The following is an 18,939-nucleotide window of genomic DNA, read 5'->3' as shown; positions in this document are numbered from 1 at the left end:
ATATACACAGAGAATAGGGTTGGCCCGAGAATTGAACCCTGTGGCACCCCCATAGAGACGGCCAGAGGTCCAGACAACAGGCCCTCCGATTTGACACATTGAACTCTATCTGAGAAGTAGTTGGTGAACCAGGCGAGGCAGTCATTAGAGAAACCAAGGCTATTTAGTCTGCCAATAAGAATGCGGTGGTTGACAGAGTCGAAAGCCTTGGCCAGGTCGATGAAGAAGACGGCTGCGCAGTACTGTCTTTTATCGATCGCGTTTATAATATCGTTTAGGACCTTGAGCGTGGCTGAGGTGCACCCATGACCAGCTCTCGGAAACCGGATTGCATAGCGGAGAAGGTACGGTGGGATTCGAAATGGTCGGTGATCTGGTTGTTAACTTGGCTTTCAAATACTTTCGAAAGGCAGGGCAGGATGGATATAGGTCTATAACAGTTTGGATCTAGAGTGTCACCCCCTTTGAAGAGGGGGATGACCGCGGCAGCTTTCCAATCTCTGGGGATCTCAGACGTTACGAAAGAGAGGTTGAACAGGCTAGTAATAGGGGTTGCGACAATTTCGGCGGCTAATTTTAGAAAGAAAGGGTCCAGATTGTCTAGCCCAGCTGATTTGTAGAATGGGAATGTGGGTCTGTTAATAGACACCTACATGTAACGCTAGGACTGAGTTGCAAGTAACACTACTACATTATATTTCCATCAAAGGAAAACAAATTCAAACCAAGTGAAACCGTTCTCAGTATGCTTTAATGATTTAATCCAGCACAATGTAACTAAATGAATTACAAATCATCACTCAAAAGGATGAGTGTAGACGTTCATTACAGAAAAAAAGTAATTGGAGAATTACAATCATGATGAACCGTTGTATGTCTTTCATTTTCAGAGTACAGAAGGATGGAGCAAACCTTTCTATTGCATTACACGCTCAACTATTGTGTTCAGAGTCAATAATGGAAGTATTAGCTACGGTTGCATGGCTTTAAATATCAATATATCATTACTGTTTATTACAAATGCAGTGAGCGCTCTTTACATCTACAAATAGGATTCAGACACTGTGACTACAGAATTGTGCAATGTAATTGTCAAGTACTCTCTTCATTATAACACAACTTAAGAAAACCCATTTTCAAGAGGAGAGTAGAGAGGACAAGAGGGGATGAGAGGAGAGGGGACAATAGGGGATGAGAGGAGAGGGGACAAGAGGGGATGAGAGGAGAGGGGACAAGAGGGGATGAGAAGACAGGGGACAAGAGAAAAGGAGAGGAGGAGAGGACAGCCTGGGTCAGAGTGTCAGCGGTGAGACTAATTGCACAGAGCATACTCATGATGGATGGACGGATGAATGAAAGAACGAGTGTAGCCGACATCTCCCAAAAAAGCATTCATCAGTTTACTTACCAGTCATTCAAGCTGAAATGGGGCATCATGGGAGTTGGGCAGCCCAATTCTTATTTGCCACATTGGCTGCGTCTAAGTGAGTTAGTAATGGCGTGTGACATCCCTATATGTCACTTTCTCTAAGTGAGTTAGTGTGTGAGTGACATCCCTATATGTCACCTTCCCTAAGTGAGTTAGTGTGTGAGTGACATCCCTATATGTCACTTTCTCTAAGTGAATTAGTGTGTGAGTGACATCCCTATATGTCACTTTCTCTAAGTGAGTTAGTGTGTGAGTGACATCCCTATATGTCACTTTCTCTAAGTGAGTTAGTGTGTGAGTGACATCCCTATATGTCACTTTCTCTAAGTGAGTTAGTGTGTGAGTGACATCCCTATATGCCACTTTCTCTAAGTGAGTTAGTGTGTGAGTGACATCCCTATATCTCACCTTCCCTAAATGAGTTAGTGTGTGAGTGACATCCCTATATGTCACTTTCTCTAAGTGAGTTAGTGTGTGAGTGACATCCCTATATGTCACTTTCTCTAAGTGAGTTAGTGTGTGAGTGACTTCCCTATATGTCACTTTCTCTAAGTGAGTTAGTGTGTGAGTGACATCCCTATATGTCACTTTCTCTAAGTGAGTTAGTGTGAGTGACATCCCTATATGTCACCTTCCCTAAGTGAGTTAGTGTGTGAGTGACATCCCTATATGTCACCTTCCCTAAGTGAGTTAGTGTGTGAGTGACATCCCTATATGTCACTTTCTCTAAGTGAGTTAGTGTGAGAGTGACATCCCTATATGTCCCTTTCTCTAAGTGATTTAGTGTGTGAGTGACATCCCTATATGTCACTTTCTCTAAGTGAGTTATGTGTGAGTGACATCCCTATATGTCACTTTCTCTAAGTGAGTTAGTGTGTGAGTGACATCCCTATATGTCACTTTCTCTAAGTGAGTTAGTGTGTGAGTGACATCCCTATATGTCACTTTCTCTAAGTGAGTTAGTGTGTGAGTGACATCCCTATATGTCACTTTCTCTAAGTGAGTTAGTGTGTGAGTGACATCCCTATATGTCACTTTCTCTAAGTGAGTTAGTGTGTGAGTGACATCCCTATATGTCACCTTCCCTAAGTGAGTTAGTGTGTGAGTGACATCCCTATATCTCACCTTCCCTAAGTGAGTTAGTGTGTGAGTGACATCCCTATATGTCACTTTCTCTAAGTGAGTTAGTGTGTGAGTGACATCCCTATATGTCACCTTCCCTAAGTGAGTTAGTGTGTGAGTGACATCCCTATATCTCACCTTCCCTAAGTGAGTTAGTGTGTGAGTGACATCCCTATATGCCACTTTCTCTAAGTGAGTTAGTGTGTGAGTGACATCCCTATATGTCACTTTCTCTAAGTGAGTTAGTGTGTGAGTGACATCCCTATATGTCACCTTCCCTAAGTGAGTTAGTGTGTGAGTGACATCCCTATATGTCACCTTCCCTAAGTGAGTTAGTGTGTGAGTGACATCCCTATATGTCACCTTCCCTAAGTGAGTTAGTGTGTGAGTGACATCCCTATATGTCACTTTCTCTAAGTGAGTTAGTGTGTGAGTGACATCCCTATATGTCACCTTCCCTAAGTGAGTTAGTGTGTGAGGGACATCCCTATATGTCACCTTCCCTAAGTGAGTTAGTGTGTGAGTGACATCCCTATATGTCACTTTCTCTAAGTGAGTTAGTGTGTGAGTGACATCCCTATATGCCACTTTCTCTAAGTGAGTTAGTGTATGAGTGACATCCCTATATGTCACTTTCTCTAAGTGAGTTAGTGTGTGAGTGACATCCCTATATGTCACTTTCTCTAAGTGAGTTAGTGTGTGAGTGACATCCCTATATGCCACTTTCTCTAAGTGAGTTAGTGTATGAGTGACATCCCTATATGTCACTTTCTCTAAGTGAGTTAGTGTGTGAGTGACATCCCTATATGTCACTTTCTCTAAGTGAGTTAGTGTGTGAGTGACATCCCTATATGTCACTTTCTCTAAGTGAGTTAGTGTGTGAGTGACATCCCTATATGTCACTTTCTCTAAGTGAGTTAGTGTGTGAGTGACATCCCTCTATGCCACTTTCTCTAAGTGAGTTAGTGTGTGAGTGACATCCCTATATGTCACCTTCCCTAAGTGAGTTAGTGTGTGAGTGACATCCCTATATGTCACCTTCCCTAAGTGAGTTAGTGTGTGAGTGACATCCCTATATGTCACCTTCCCTAAGTGAGTTAGTGTGTGAGTGACATCCCTATATGTCATTTTCTCTAAGTGAGTTAGTGTGTGAGTGACATCCCTATATGTCACCTTCCCTAAGTGAGTTAGTGTGTGAGGGACATCCCTATATGTCACCTTCCCTAAGTGAGTTAGTGTGTGAGTGACATCCCTATATGTCACTTTCTCTAAGTGAGTAAGTGTGTGAGTGCCATCCCTATATGTCACTTTCTCTAAGTGAGTTAGTGTGTGAGTGACATCCCTATATGTCACTTTCTCTAAGTGAGTTAGTGTGTGAGTGACATCCCTATATGCCACTTTCTCTAAGTGAGTTAGTGTGTGAGTGACATCCCTATATCTCACCTTCCCTAAGTGAGTTAGTGTGTGAGTGACATCCCTATATGTCACTTTCTCTAAGTGAGTTAGTGTGTGAGTGACATCCCTATATGTCACTTTCTCTAAGTGAGTTAGTGTGTGAGTGACTTCCCTATATGTCACTTTCTCTAAGTGAGTTAGTGTGTGAGTGACATCCCTATATGTCACTTTCTCTAAGTGAGTTAGTGTGAGTGACATCCCTATATGTCACCTTCCCTAAGTGAGTTAGTGTGTGAGTGACATCCCTATATGTCACCTTCCCTAAGTGAGTTAGTGTGTGAGTGACATCCCTATATGTCACTTTCTCTAAGTGAGTTAGTGTGAGAGTAACATCCCTATATGTCACCTTCCCTAAGTGAGTTAGTGTGTGAGGGACATCCCTATATGTCACCTTCCCTAAGTGAGTTAGTGTGTGAGTGACATCCCTATATGTCACTTTCTCTAAGTGAGTAAGTGTGTGAGTGCCATCCCTATATGTCACTTTCTCTAAGTGAGTTAGTGTGTGAGTGACATCCCTATATGTCACTTTCTCTAAGTGAGTTAGTGTGTGAGTGACATCCCTATATGCCACTTTCTCTAAGTGAGTTAGTGTGTGAGTGACATCCCTATATCTCACCTTCCCTAAGTGAGTTAGTGTGTGAGTGACATCCCTATATGTCACTTTCTCTAAGTGAGTTAGTGTGTGAGTGACATCCCTATATGTCACTTTCTCTAAGTGAGTTAGTGTGTGAGTGACTTCCCTATATGTCACTTTCTCTAAGTGAGTTAGTGTGTGAGTGACATCCCTATATGTCACTTTCTCTAAGTGAGTTAGTGTGAGTGACATCCCTATATGTCACCTTCCCTAAGTGAGTTAGTGTGTGAGTGACATCCCTATATGTCACCTTCCCTAAGTGAGTTAGTGTGTGAGTGACATCCCTATATGTCACTTTCTCTAAGTGAGTTAGTGTGAGAGTAACATCCCTATATGTCACTTTCTCTAAGTGAGTTAGTGTGTGAGTGACATCCCTATATGTCCCTTTCTCTAAGTGATTTAGTGTGTGAGTGACATCCCTATATGTCACTTTCTCTAAGTGAGTTATGTGTGAGTGACATCCCTATATGTCACTTTCTCTAAGTGAGTTAGTGTGTGAGTGACATCCCTATATGTCACTTTCTCTAAGTGAGTTAGTGTGTGAGTGACATCCCTATATGTCACTTTCTCTAAGTGAGTTAGTGTGTGAGTGACATCCCTATATGTCACTTTCTCTAAGTGAGTTAGTGTGTGAGTGACATCCCTATATGTCACCTTCCCTAAGTGAGTTAGTGTGTGAGTGACATCCCTATATCTCACCTTCCCTAAGTGAGTTAGTGTGTGAGTGACATCCCTATATGTCACTTTCTCTAAGTGAGTTAGTGTGTGAGTGACATCCCTATATGTCACCTTCCCTAAGTGAGTTAGTGTGTGAGTGACATCCCTATATCTCACCTTCCCTAAGTGAGTTAGTGTGTGAGTGACATCCCTATATGCCACTTTCTCTAAGTGAGTTAGTGTGTGAGTGACATCCCTATATGTCACTTTCTCTAAGTGAGTTAGTGTGTGAGTGACATCCCTATATGTCACTTTCTCTAAGTGAGTTAGTGTGTGAGTGACATCCCTATATGTCACTTTCTCTAAGTGAGTTAGTGTGTGAGTGACATCCCTATATGCCACTTTCTCTAAGTGAGTTAGTGTATGAGTGACATCCCTATATGTCACTTTCTCTAAGTGAGTTAGTGTGTGAGTGACATCCCTATATGTCCCTTTCTCTAAGTGAGTTAGTGTGTGAGTGACATCCCTCTATGTCACTTTCTCTAAGTGAGTTAGTGTGTGAGTGACATCCCTATATGTCACCTTCCCTAAGTGAGTTAGTGTGTGAGTGACATCCCTATATGTCACCTTCCCTAAGTGAGTTAGTGTGTGAGTGACATCCCTATATGTCACCTTCCCTAAGTGAGTTAGTGTGTGAGTGACATCCCTATATCTCACTTTCTCTAAGTGAGTTAGTGTGTGTCCGCCGCCTCAGTCTCCCAGACACCCAGTGATGGATGAGGCCTGGAGGAGATGGGCTGTAAAAGGCTGATTCTGCCACTCTGCAATGAGATCACTTCCACAATAAAAAGCCATTGTCCCGAATCATCCTGGCGAGGTATGAATGCTGATTAGGGTATTATAGGGTTGAGCGGCGCTCCTTCCCATCTAAATACATCAGACGAGCTGTGGTTTGATATAAGGGCCTCTTCTCGCTAGTCAGACCATGATCAAGCAATTACCAAAGCCACCAGGAGGAAGTCAATACAAAACAACACATGCACAGTGATGTTTCAGCCTTTTCCAACAGCAAACAATGCTTTTTAGACTTTCACATGCATCTGCATAAGTGTTTTGCTTTCTCAAAATAAATGTATAGGGTAGCTTTATCTCGCACACACTCATGTATAGTGCACTACTATTAGTAGGCTTCTTTTCATTTAGCTTATAAGGCGATGTGTTCCACAGTGTTCCACATGCCATAATGGAACACATAATACTAGACTCAGAGCACGTACTGCACAGTAACGGGCCATGAGGTAATATTGAGTTGTTACTCAGCGCCACCATGTGGCAAAACAGCTCAGTACATACTTCACTGCATTCATGTCTCTTTGACTTGGATCTGTTGCGTTTTGCCTGCCTGCCAAGGCCGATTGTGTGTTTACTACCAATCCTATATTTCTCATTTTGGAACACACCTCGAAATCCATACAGAACAGGGTAGACATTTTGAAAGTGACCTTCAAAGTGAAAGTGACCTTCACCAGAACATGCCAACTCCTGAGAATCATAAAGGCACTGCATCTCAGTGCTTGAGGCGTCACTACAGACCCCCTGGTTCGATTCCAGGCTGTATCACAACCAGCCGTGATTGGGAGTCCCATAGGGCGGCGCACAATTGGCCCAGCGTCGTCCGGGTTTGGCCAGTGTAGGCTGTCATTGTAAATAAGAATTTGTTCTTAACTGACTTGCCTAGTTAAATAAAGGTAAAATAAATAAAATTAAAATAAAGACAGTGGCGGTGTCCGAATACCCATAGTAGCATACTACATACTTAAACTGCATACTCATTTTGGCGTTTGATCTAGTAGAATCATAGAGATAGATAGAGGACTCATCTTTATGTCTGTGCCATTATAGTGTCTTTGACAACATGGGCAGCGCCATTGAGGCTACAACCCATTGGAATCGGGAGAGGCTATACGGACATGCTTGGTGCCCAAATGGATGACATATGTCGCACAGCTTTGAGTCGAGTGTAGAGATCATGGATTTGGTTCAGTCAGTCATAATCCTGATAAGCTCTTCCCAGCTAGTTTACGCTGGCAACAGCAGCAGCATGACGCTAGTTAAAACTTGTAAAAGAAAGTGATGTTTCTGGGCGAGGGAGAAATAACTTTTAGTATTGGTCACCATCTCCAATTTGTTCCAACTCACTTGATTTTAATTAGAGAAGGACAGTTATTTATACACAATAAATAACTTGTAATATTGGTAGTAACCATCTGGATGTCACCGTGATACAGTCTACACTACACTGCCAACAACACAACAACATGGGCACAGTGTCCTTCGGTCCCGCTTGCTATAAGGAGAGGGAAGTTGATAGATAGTGTAACCAATATCAGGCCAGGGTGCAGCTAAAGCACATTTATTGTAGTGATTTTCACAGAAAATGTAGATCTACATTAATGTGTAATGTTACATAAAAAATTTAAATACTCAGATAAAAATGGAATGATTCTGAACACTCCCAACTTCAGCAGACAAGTTTCAAATTCTCGCTGAAGTTTCTAGCCAAGAGCATAAACTAGCTAGCTGGTAAGGGTTAATCAGGATGACTGACTGGACTGAACTGATTGAACCGAATCCGTTCGTCTCCACTTGACTCTCGCTGCATGACAAACGCTTACCACAGACCTTATTTTCTGCGTTTATCCAAAAAACATACAAAAACGCTATTAATTTTCCCCATAGGCTTTGTCCAACGAACCATTGCGGAGTTTGTGCCTACAAAAAAAAAACATTACTATTTCTCTCTATGGCGCTGCCCATGCTAAAACGGCCTTTTGGCCACTAGAGGCCTCTATCATTCTCTATGAGTAGAATTCACTCGTCTTTTCCGACTCAGGTGTTTGACAACAGCTGATAATCAGATAAATTGACGCACTGTACCAAAATGAACAAATGGGTTTGGAAGATGAAGGAAGCATGGAGAGGTCAGAGATAGCTAGACTTGTAAAATGGGCTAAGGAACAGAAGTTGGTTATTGGAGAAACGCCATCAGTGCGTGCTCTGCAAGTAATGCCGTGGATGAAGGCGCAGCAAGAGCGTGGTGAACGGATAGATGTGATTATAGACAGCGAGGAAGAAGAAGAAGAGCTGAGTGTGAAGATGTATGTTGAGGAAGAATGGTGTCAGACATGACAAAGAAGAAGCTCTCTCCCTCCCCTCCCGGAGGACCTGATTCCTAGGACCATGCCTCAGGACTACCTGGCCCGATGACTACTGGCTGTCCCCGGTCCACCTGGTTGTGCTGCTGCTCCAGTTTCCACTCTTCTGCCTGCGGCTATGGAACCCTGACCTTGTCCAGGACCTGCTGTTTTCCTCTCTCTCCCACACCTGCTGTCTCGACGTCTGAATGCTCAGCTATGAAAAGCCAACTGACATTTACTCCTGAGGTACTGACTTGTTGCACCCTCTATAACCACTGTGATTATTATTCAACCCTTCTGGTCATCTATGAATGTTTGAACATCTTGAAGAACAATCTGTCCTTAATGGCCATGTACTCTTATAATCTCCACCCGGCACAGCCAGAAGAGGACTGGCCACCCCTCAGAGCCTGGTTCCTCTCTAGGTTTCTTCCTAAGTTCCTGCCTTTCTAGGGAGTTTTTCCTAGCCACCGTGCTTCTACATCTGCATTGCTTGCTGTTTGGGGTTTTAGGCTGGGTTTCTGTATAAGCACATCTGCTGATGTAAAAAGGGCTTTATAAATAAATGTGATTTGATTTGACCAGGAGTGAACTTTTTGGAGAAAGTGGACCCCTGCCTTTTGACTGATCCATTTGTGGTTTCAGGGTGGGTGAGAAAGGAGTTTGGGTCAGTTGAATCAGTGAAGGTAACCTGTAGTGGACTTGTGATATTTGTTTGTGTTTCTTCTGACCAGAGGGAGCAGGTGCTCCGTGTCACGCAACTTGGGTCAATATCTGTTTCTTGCTTTCCTCTTAGGAACAGGGCACCATTGAAAAGAGTGAATTTTGGGGTAGAGTTAAGTGTGGAGGTGGAGAGTGTGTGTGTTTCAGGGGAAGGGGGTGGATCTGATCTCCATCACCTAAGACTTGACATACAGTGAGGGAAAAAAGTATTTGATCCCCTTCTGATTTTGTAAGTTTGCCCACTGACAAAGAAATTATCAGTCTATAATTTTAATGGTAGGTTTATTTGAACAGTGATAGACAGAATGACAACAAAGAAATCCATAAAAACGCATGTCAAAAATGTTATAAATTTATTTGCATTTTAATGAGGGAAATAAGTATTTGACCCCCTCTCAATCAGAAAGATTTCTGGCTCCCAGGTGTCTTTTATAGGGAGTGCTCCTAATCTCAGCTTGTTACCTGTATAAAAGACACCTGTCCACAGAAGCAATTAATCAATCGGATTCCAAACTCTCCACCATGACCAAGACCAAAGAGCTCTCCAAGGATGTCAGGGACAATATTGTAGACCTACACAAGGCTGGAATGGGCTACAAGACCATCGCTAAGCAGCTTGGTAAGAAGGTGACAACAGTTGGTGCGATTATTCGCAAATGGAAGAAACACAAAATAACTGTCAATCTCCCTCGGCCTGGGGCTCCATGCAAGATCTCACCTTGTGGAGTTGCAATGATCATGAGAATGGTGAGGAATCAGTCCAGAACTACACGGGAGGATCTTGTAAATGATCTCAAGGCAGCTGGGACCATAGTCACCAAGAAAACAATTGGAAACACATTACGCCATGAAGGACTGAAATCCTGCAGCGCCCGCAAGGTCCCCCTGCTCAAGAAAGCACATATACAGGGCCGTCTGAAGTTTGCCAATGAACATCTGAATGATTCAGAGGAGAACTGGGTGAAAGTGTTGTGGTCAGATGAGACCAAAATCGAGCTCTTTAGCATCAACTCAACTCGCCGTGTTTGGAGGAGGAGGAATGCTGCCTATGACCCCAAGAACACCATCCCCACCGTCAAACATGGAGGTGGAAACATTATGCTTTGGGGGTGTTTTTCTGCTAAGGGGACAGGACAACTTCACCACATCAAAGGGACGATGGACGGGGCCATGTACCGTCAAATCTTGGGTGAGAACCTCCTTCCCTCAGCCAGAGCATTGAAAATGGGTCGTGGCTGGGTATTCCAGCATGACAAAGACCCAAAACACACGGCCAAGGCAACAAAGGAGTGGCTCAAGAAGAAGCACATTAAGGTCCTGGAGTGGCCTAGCCAGTCTCTAGCCTGGAGTGGCCAACTACAAGAAACGTCTGACCTCTGTGATTGCCAACAAGGGTTTTGCCACCAAGTACTAAGTCATGTTTTGCAGAGGGGTCAAATACTTATTTCCCTCATTAAAATGCAAATCAATTTATAACATTTTTGACATGCGTTTTTCTGGATTTTTTTGTTGTTATTTTGTCTCTCACTGTTCAAATAAACCTACCATTAAAATTATAGACTGATCATGTCTTTGTCAGTGGGCAAACGTACAAAATCAGCAGGGGATCAAATACTTTTTTTCCCTCACTGTAGTCTATTTCAGAAGAACAGAATAGCATACTCTGAGTTGTCCGTATGTTAGGTCCTGATCTGGCTATGCCAAATGGCTGTGGGCTACACGGGTACATTTAGGGGATCAAATACTTTTTTCCCTCACTGTAGGTTAATCAAATCTCATATTTTTTTCAATTTTTGCTCAATCTTGCATACCAGCAATAACAGACGGCGTTGCCGGGCAGTGTGTGTGTGGGTTGCAATACCTGGATGTTCCAGTGTGTGTGTGTGTGTGTGTGTGTGTGTGTGTGTGTGTGTGTGTGTGTGTGTGTGTGTGTGTGTGTGTGTGTGTGTGTGTGTGTTTGTGTGTATGTATGTATGTACTTATTTCCCTCATTAAAATGAAAATCAATTTATAAAAATTTTTACATGCATTTTTCTGGATTGTTGTTGTTGTTATTCTGTCTCTCACTGTTCAAATGAACCTACCATTAAAATTATAGACTGATCATGTCTTTGTCAGTGGGCAAACGTACCAAATCAGCAGGGGATCAAATACTTTTTTCCCCTCACTGTATATATATAAAAGTGTGGAGGTGGAGCAATTGAAGTTGAAAATTCCTGATGTTTGTGACGCCCGCCGTTTGGTGCAACATAGAACAGGTGGGGAGCGTGGTGAAACAGAGGAGTCATTGTCAGTCCTTTTGAGTTTTGAGTCTGTCTCTACCACACAAAGTCATGTTAGGATATATCAGTTATCCTGTTAGAGCTTTTGTGCTGAATCCATTGCGCGTTTCAGGTGCCACATGGTCATGTTGCAGCAGTGTGTAGGAGGGAGATTCCAAGATGTGGGAAGTGTGCAGGAGGGCATGGGACAGAAGGTTGTGGAGTTTTGGTGGATAAAGTTGTGTGTGTCAACTGTAGGGGTGCTCATGTTGCTGGGGATTGGAAGTGTCCGGTGCGAGAGAGGCAGGTTGAAGTGGCCAGAGTAGTGCAGAAGGTGTCGTATGCTGAGGCAGTGAAGAAAGTAGAGGAGGATGGGTCAAGGGTGAGGGATTCTGATAGGATCCCAGTGAGTAGTAGATTTGTGCCCGCACAGAGGGATTGGGCAACGAGTGAGTTATGCTTCAGTAAGGTTGGATTCTTAGCGTTCATAGCAATGGTTATTAACTGTACCGCAGAAATTGAACGTAAATCATTTATGTTGTGGTGGTAGCTGCAGAGAAATATTTGGGTATACAAGATTTGACTTCAGAAGAATTACAGGGTGTGTTGAGGGGTGGTATCCTGTCCTCCCAGGCGGTTGGCATGGTGCAGGAGTATAGGGTCAAATTAGTGGAATGGGGTAGTGGGTTTTTAATGAGTGTAGGTAGTGGTGTCTAGGGCTATATTTCACTTTCTTGGAGGAACAGGACTAATGAAGATAATTTAATGTAGGTAGGCCGTGACTGGCCTCACACTCCAGTACAGTAGGTGGCGGTGTATTCACCAAAAAGTTGGATGCGATCCGCCAACCAAATCCCAAAGAAGAAGAAGAACGAATGACTGAATGGCGGGAGCCAATGCAATCGCGCATTAGATTACTCATTCAAATTACTATTTTTAGAAATATCACATACTATAAAACATTATTTCTTTGCATACAATTTAGAAGGAATGGGGAAAGAATAGGCTTTTGGAATAAACACTGTGGTAAAGGAAATCTAATACGTTGTGTTCTATTAGATAATCTTAATCAGCTAACGTCTATTTTTATGAATTTGAAACCTCAATTTCGTGATATCCAATTCGTAGTCACAGCCGACACAGCCTGGGATCGAGCCCGGGTCTGTAGTGACGCCTCTAGCACTGCGATGCAGTGCCTTAGACCACTTCGCCACTCGGGAGGCCCATAAAGGTCATGTTAACTGACCTACGCTAGTATGGGTATTCGGACACAGCCATTTAGGCCTTCCACTAGCATACTACTGGCAGCCAGTGAGGTGGAACTAGATCTAGGGCTAGGCAGTTACTGTTAGATGTGTGTATGTGAGAGGCATGGTAGCTTGTCTGACTGGCCGCCACTGTTCCTCCCCAGGTAAGTTGATACCTGACACCTGGCTGTTGCCATGACGCTGCTGGGGGGAAGCAGGGGTTGAAGGGAGATCTCTGGGGTGAGGACACCTTTACAGCACTCAGGAGTTCCATCTATATTTATAACCGTAGAGAATGCCAAGAGTGTGCAAAGCTGTCATCAAGGCAAAGGGTGGCTATTTGAAGAATCTCAAATATAAAATATATTTTGATTTGTTGAACACTTCTTTGGTTACTACATGATTCCATATGTGTTATTTCATAGTTGTGATGTCTTCACTATTATTCTACAATGTAAAAATGGTAAAGATAAAGAAAAACCCTTGAATGAGTAGGTGTGTCCAAACTTTGGACTGGGAGTGTATATGCCACAGCAGCGGGTTAGCAAGAGGTGGACAGTGGTGGAAAAAGTACCCAATTGTCATACTTGAGTAAAAGTAAAGATACCTTAATAGAAAATAACTCAAGTAAAAGTGAAAGTCAACCTGTAAAATACTACTTGAGTAAAAGTATTTGACTTTAAATATACTTAAGTAAAAAATAATTTCAAATTCCTTATATTAAGCAAATAATGTTTAGTGAGTCCGCCAGATCAGAGGCAGTAGGGATGACCAGGGATGTTCACTTGATAAGTGTGTGAATTTGACAATTTTCCTGTCCTGCTAAGAATTCAAAATGTAACGAGTACTTTTGGGTGTCAGGGAAAATGTATGGAGTAAAAAGTCCATTATTTTCTTTAGGAATGTTGTGAAGTACTTTAGTAGCACTTTAAAGTATTTTTACTTAAGTACTTTACACCACTGGAGATGGATCGATGACGGATAGAAAGTAGGCCATGTGAACAAGTGCGTCTCTAGTTACCTGGTTAACTCCTCTCTTGCTGTGTGTGTGATCGCCTTTCTGAAATGTAAAGCGACAGAATTCAGAACATGGGCCGTTCTTACAGTATTCTCCCTGTACACCAAGTTAGAACCGTAGGATAAATAAAGAGGCCATATAGGCAGACAATGAAAGCTCTTACAATATTCGATGATGACATTTCTCTAAAACAGGCTATAGGCATGTGCACCACCACGTCAGAACAGTAGGCTAAGTTCTGAGGGGGAAAGGGACCAAATTATTTGGGTGAGACACATGGGCTACTAAAAGCTTACTACACAACATACACTTAGTATTACTTTCTTAGCTACTGTATACATATCTCCCTGGCATATTAAATAATTTATGCAGCAGTATACAAGACATGTTTGGACTCCCCATTGTTGTGCTGCGCTCCCTTGAACAGGAAGGTGGCGCGGCGGTCCTTCTTGTGGGCAAACTTTGTCATCGGTCTGGCATTCTCTGGATTTATGGTGCTTTCAAGATAGGGTGACCATATTTTAATTTTCAAAAAAGAGGACAGTGGGAGCGGGAGGCAGACGGACACCCGCAGTGGGTGGTAAATATAAATGCGTTCACAACCATGCAACTGGTTATTGAACTTTAATACATAAAGTAATACATCCTTTCCATTCAACTGTTGGCCCTCAACAATAGAATAATAACAAACAAAAAAAATTATATAGTTTAGCTTTTAACACCTTTTACATGACACTGTTTCTTTTCATGGCCATAGGTAAAAAAAATAATATATATATATATATATATATATATATATATTTCTGTCAAAAATAATGTCAGGCCTCCTGATGCTCTCTGGTATACTTTTCCGAAGATCGAATCTTTCCCAACAGTCCTTGATTACCAATCAAGTAGGCATGAAAGTCTTTGCAAGACATGTTTTTAAAGTTGTATTGTGTACACAGAAGCCCCTTCAGTGACTCAACAGACAAGTGATTCCTTTCCTTTGTCCACTGGCTTTGCATCAGTGAAAAAACTCTCTACATTTGCATTGTGAGAAGGAATAGCAAAGAAAAACTGTGCAATCTTCAGTAGCTCTGAATGAAAATCTATGCTTTTGGACCTTTCAAAATATTTGGTCCACTTCTTGTGTGCTTGCAGATTACTGAACTCTCCATCACTGTTACACCTTTCTGTGAATTTCTTTAGGTTGGTGACCTGAACAAAGCACTTTGCATCATCAATTGGCACCCCCTTTTCTCCCAGGTGTTTGATACAGGCTTCTATGTCATTCCAGTCAGGTGTCTCACTCATTTCCATCCACATGAAAGAGGAGAACTCCTCCATGGGTGCCATCCATTTCTCCAGATACTCCAGACATGAACTGTACAGACCCTGTACTTGAGCACTGAAATTGTCATAATTCTTACCAAGTCCATCCTTGTGCTTTTGTGCCAATAGTCCCTTAACTTTAAGGGACATGAAGTTATTGGTCTTGCGTTCAAGAAGCATGGTGTGGACTTTGTTCAAAAGGTTCTTCACTTCCACAATTGAATTGCTCTCCCTTTCCATCTCCTGAATGTGTGAATGAAACACACACATGAGTGAGTGCATGTGCCAGAGGTAGATTTCACTGAACTCATCTTCAAAAAACGTATTGATCAAGGAGGGTGTTTTTTCCTGTGACAAAAATAATGCTTTCAAGGCTGGAAATATCTGTAGCAGCCTCTCAATACCTGGGAATAATGACAGCCATCGCGTCTTGCTGTGAGAAAGGAGACTTCTGTTTTCAACATCAACAAATTCATAGTACTTCAGATTCTCTGTGCGCACAGTGGAGATGTGAAATTATTGACATATTTTGACGATTATGTTCTCAATATCGACATCTAGTGTGTCTGCCCCGTAATGAACACAATTGTTCAAGATGTGTGCTGGGCAGCCCACACCGATTAAAGACTTGTTCTGCAATGACTTCTTTAAGTTTGCGAAAACATTATTTCCTTCTTCATCACGCCGGATTCCCCAGAACATTTTATTGCAGTTGTCACCTGTAAATGCAATATATTTTGAAAAAATCCCATTCTTTTCCAGTGTTTCTTTGATGTATTGCGCGATCATATCAGCTGTCTCATTTGGAGTGTTTAACTTCGACTAATTTACTTTGCACGCCACCATTCTTCCAATCAAAATACTGAATAAACAGAGGGAATATTTTCACAGCACCGTGATTGCTCCCATCAGTAGAAACACCACAGTAAGGTATGTCTTCTAGTGCTTTCAGAGCTATGTCGACAGAATGTGGTGCTATCACAGCGTTAACAATTGCTTCCATCATAGTACGAGCGCTTGAACATTTTTGCGCAGTCTCGGAATCAGGAAAAGCCTTTTTTAACCAGGCAGACGTGCAAAAATTCCCTCCGCAGCAGTAACAGCATCTTCTGTTTTACCTGCTCTCACAAAATAGTCAGTTAATTTACCTGACGAACTCTCTCCTTTACCTGCAACTTAGTGTTTTGCGGAGCGTATGTGGGCTTCTAGGTCGCTAGCACCTTTATTTGACACGTGCCAGCTTTGCAGGTCATGCATTCTGCTTCACACCGATCCCGACCAAGACGAAAACACGGGAATTTTCTCTGTAAATCGTATGTGAATGTACATTTGCTTTTGGCCATTTTTACGTTGTTCTGCAGCCATGTGCCACTGTTGACAAGCAAGCTGCTGCTCTGTCTCTTGGCTGTTGCCATGGTGAGGGTAATGATTGAGATGCAGTTTGACCAATGTTTGCGTAGGCCTACATGACCGACCAATGGTGGCGTGTGAGAATGCGGGACCTAAAGAGAAAGGTAAAAACAAGGCAAAACCCCAAAAACGCACACATTGAATGGCGACTGTAGAAAGCATAATCCCGGACATTTTGGGCGATTTAGAAATCCCGGCCGGATGCATTTTTTTAGGTCCAAAAAGAGGACATGTCCGGGAAAAAGAGGACGTATGGTCACCCTATTTCAAGACAACTTAGAACTCGGAAGAAAACAAGGTTTCATGATGTCAGTGATCTTCAGGTCGGAACTCTAGAAAGAGGCCTGAGTTCCCGACTTGGAATTCAGAGTTGAATGACGGTCAAAACATATTATCCCAGTCGGAGCTAGTTTTTTCCCCCGAGTTCCCAGTTTTCTTGAACACACTGAAGTCAGAGATTTCCCATTTCTGAGTTTCCAGTTGTTTTGAACATGGCAGAAGCCATGCTGGATTGAAAACATGGCCAATGTATTCAACCTTTTCTGGCCCATGGTGTTGGTTTGAATGTTTATCCTTTTCAACTTGGAAAAGAGACCCTTTCAGACAGATGTTTTAAATCCTTAAACCCAGACTTGGACCACACACCCTCTCCACCGAATAGCAGGCAGGGGAAGCAAAATAGTGATTGCTTTGCGACGCTTGCTGTTAGCCATTGATTACTTCCAAACCACTCGTTGAACTTGCGATTTCCGACTTGTTGTGTCATGTTTATGTCCAATGGCTGATTATCTATAATTTCTCTTCATATAGCAAGGATTGAAAAGGATTTGCCAGAATATTGTCCACATGATTCATAATAATGACTGCTTGTCTAGCTTGCTAGCTAAGATTTTGAAAGTATGATGTTGACATGATCAGTCCAATCAAAGTTACGGGTAGATATGTGATTTGACTTCATTTCATCTGTGGCCAATGGCCTTGAGCCTTCTTGGAGGGGCACTTCTAATGTAAATCTACTGTATGGCATCACCCAAGAGGGCTTGAACTGCCTAGCTCTCCCTGTAGATTCTGCGGTGACATAGTGTCCCCATGAGTGACAGAACACTAAGCCTATCACGACGCAACTAGAGAAGATTACCAATGCCTATGCTCTGTATTTTCACTGGCTTCCCCTCCACCACAGAAAGCACTGAGCTAGGCTGAAACACCTGCATTTTGGAGCTGATTTACTCAAGAAAGAGACCATGTTTGTATGCGGCTTTATTAACTCAAGGAATATTTTTTATTTTACATTGTTTGCAAACTGATATGTGACACACAATGCCAAAATAACTTGCAAAAAAATAGTTATATATATTTTATTTTTTTAGCTAAACAGGTGGGGCTCTGCTTAGAATTAATCCTATTTGGCTATGACTGCAATGTTGTGCAGTTTGGTTTTACTGCTCACGCCGACCTACCAGACAGCACGCTTGGGTGAAATAGAATGGAATAAAAAGAAATGAGTGCAAATAAATGACTCACTTCAGATTGTCTAAGAAAAGGACTTGTCTCGTGAGCAAGACTATGACATAATTCTGGGACAGATATGCATGAGTGCTTTCATGAAATAGGAGAAGACTCCCGAGGAGGTAGAGAGAAAAGCTCTGTTTCACTGAGAGAAGAACATATCCTTGTTTCAATTAGCAGTATTAAGGCATCCATTTATATTCACATTTGCTCTTATAGCTACACTGACCTAACATAGAAAGAGAAGAGTAAGGTATTTTTCATTTGATATAAAACATATTTGTACATTGACTTGCTGTTGCTTGCATGTAAGAATGCCTTTTGATAGGTTTCTGCACAATTTCTGTTTACAGATTTTATCAATTAAAAGTGTGGACCAATGTATTTTGATAGTAACTTGAATTAGAGTAAAAAGGTGATTTAATACCAACTATTGATCATCATGGATGCACCTACAAACCAATAGCATGACACCAAAGTAAACATTTTATTTGAAATTAGTTCCAATGCAATTCTGGCACAAAACGTTTGTACCACTACAGTCGATATGGTTACAAAACAAACATTTACTGAATAAATTAATGTACATTAGTACATCATGACAACAAGACAAGTAAACATAAAAACCCAAAATGGGGGAAGAAGTATATTGCATTAAAAATAAATGAATAGATTCTATTATACATTTCTGGCATTTACAAAGGCAGCCTTATTTGTTGCATGTGTTTATATAAATATACATCTCTAGATAAAGCGTGTATATACGCTGATATGTCTGCTAAAATAGAGGGACCAGGCAACGAGGGGCGGGGCTTCAGCCTGAGTCAATAACCTTCTCTGATCTCCGTGACAACCCCATGCCGCTCCAAGACAACCAGAATAATACTAGTTCTCAACTCAACTCCAGTTTCAAGGAGTCCAAACCACACACAAGCTAGTATACATTTCAGTTCGGCTTAACTT

This window comes from Coregonus clupeaformis, chromosome 33 (assembly GCF_020615455.1).
Source record: "Coregonus clupeaformis isolate EN_2021a chromosome 33, ASM2061545v1, whole genome shotgun sequence".
NCBI lineage: Eukaryota > Metazoa > Chordata > Actinopteri > Salmoniformes > Salmonidae > Coregonus > Coregonus clupeaformis.
This window is presented reverse-complemented; position numbering follows the sequence as displayed.